This window comes from Heterocephalus glaber, unplaced genomic scaffold (assembly GCF_053883595.1).
Source record: "Heterocephalus glaber isolate CG9 unplaced genomic scaffold, H.glaber_assembly_v1.0 deba00001537, whole genome shotgun sequence".
Classification (NCBI taxonomy): domain Eukaryota; kingdom Metazoa; phylum Chordata; class Mammalia; order Rodentia; family Bathyergidae; genus Heterocephalus; species Heterocephalus glaber.
This window is the reverse complement of record NW_028258332.1, coordinates 1,408,405-1,410,602: the sequence shown is the minus strand read 5'-3', so window position 1 is coordinate 1,410,602 and position 2,198 is coordinate 1,408,405. Positions and strand designations below refer to the sequence as shown.

Here is a 2,198-nt window from a genome sequence, read left to right as displayed (position 1 = left end):
AGAAAAAAAGTAACAATTACAAAACATGTGTCATGGCACATAGGATGATATTCAGAAAAGGTGACTGTTTTTGAAGTGAGAAATAGAAAATACCAGGCGTATTTCAATCAAGTGAGAAGTGTGAAGAATCACATTTTCTGATTCTAAATAGACTCTGATGGGTTTTGGATGCCTCTTATTATCCCAGAGCAATCACTGAAAATAATAATGAGAGTTACAGATTACAAGCTAATAGATTAAATAAAAGAACTATTAAACTCTTTCATTAATTCAAAGAAAATAGCAAGAGAATGAAAAACAGAATGACTGAATGCTAACTGGAACATAAAATGGTAGATGTAACCAAACCAAACAAGTAAGTATGCTAAAATCAAGGCCATGATAAGAGAGAGCTGAGGCTGATCAGAAAAGCCAGACCCACCTACACCTGTCTACAGAGATGCATTTAAAATATGAAGACAACAATGAAATAAAAAGGATGGAATAGATATATCATATAAAAGTTAACATGAGAAAAACAGTTTGGTTAGATTGAGTATATTCTGTTACATTGATACAAGAAAAGTTGTAAACCGGAGGACACCACCAACTCTAACATGTTAGGTCTTCAAAGACAATCAAGGCTAAAGACATCAAAAAGCCTAGGACAGAAGAGCAGCAGCACCTGTGTACCATTCTCCAGAATGTATGCTTGTGCTGTATGCACACTTACCCACATGGCGAGCCAGATGCATGCATACATGGATAACATGTTTTTCTGTAATATAAATGTATCTACCTCATGTATACATAAATGTATACAAATAAACCGTGATACAGAAAATCTTGTAAAAAGACAAACATTTTAATAAAAATGGGTAGAATACTCTTGAAGACATTGGCATAGGAAAAGACTATGAACAAAACCTCAGTAGCACGGGAACTAGCACAAAGAATCAACAACTGGGATCTCATCTTATTTTTTTTTCCAGGTTCATAATTTATTGTACAAACTGAGTATTACATGATGAGTGACAGCTCTTCCAGGCACGGGAACTTCACAGATGAAATCAGATATTGTAAAATCCTAGCATGCACAATGCCCTGGGTTTGATTCCCAGCACACTTACGTTGCTTTCACAACTGGCATTTTTGGTTTTTTAGACCTTAACTTGAAATACAAGATCGTCAGAGCAATGCCTCCATATGTGGCCAGTACACAATTCATTCTACCTGTCAGAGTGTAAGAGTTGAAATATTTTTTGATGCCAATGAACTGGTACTGGGCATCGGCTTCTGGACCTGCCATGATTTCAATCTCACCAGAGCCACAAATTCCACAGCTCGGGATCTCATCTTATTAAAAAGCTTCTGCACTGCAAGAGAAACCACCAACAGAGCTAAGAGACAACCTACAATGTGAGAGAAAGTTTTTAGGAGCTGTACCTCAGACAAAGGACTACTATCTAGAATATATAAAGGATTGAAAAAAATCAGATCCCCCCCAAATTCAAAGACCCAATTCAAAAATGGGCATCTGAAATGAACAGACATTTCTCAGACAAAGAAGTAAAAGAAGCAAATAAACATATGAAAAAATGTTCAACATCACTCGTCATTCGAGAGATGCAGATGAAAACAACACTGAGATTCCACCTCACTCCAGAAAGAATGGCTGCTATCATGAAACCATCCAATAACAAATGCTGGCGGGGCTGTGGGGAAAGAGGAACCCTGCTCCATTGCTAGTGGGAGTGTAGACTGGTGCAAGCACTGTGGAAATCAGTATGGAGATACCTCAAAGAACTAGGACTAGAGGTCCCATTTGACCCAGCTATTCCCCTGCTGGGTATCTTCCCTAAATGAATTAAAAGCATCATATCACAGTGATATATGTGCACCTATATTTATAGCGGCACAGTTTGTAATAGCTAAAGCTTGGAAACAGCCCAAATGCCCATCAACTGGAAACTGGATAAAGAATATGTGTTTTTTTAATAAAATGGAATACGACTCAGCCATAAAGAACAAGAAAGTAGAGACATTTATAGCTAAAAGGATGCACATTGAGGCCATACTCTTAAGTGAAATAAATAGGACAGGTATGTGTAAATACCAAATAGCTTCTCTAGTGTGAGAAACTGAAAGTATAAATAAGGATTATAATGATTAAAACAAATAATTGATAATTTGAAATAGGAAGAAAAGGTCCAAAGGGG

At 36.9% G+C, this 2,198-nt stretch overlaps 1 pseudogene; it reads right to left on the bottom strand.

Moving 5' to 3' along the window:
* Positions 1-961: 961 nt before the first annotated feature.
* On the bottom strand, positions 962-1,292 carry LOC101711509 (ATP synthase F(0) complex subunit k, mitochondrial pseudogene; annotated as a pseudogene).
* Positions 1,293-2,198: the final 906 nt, after the last annotated feature.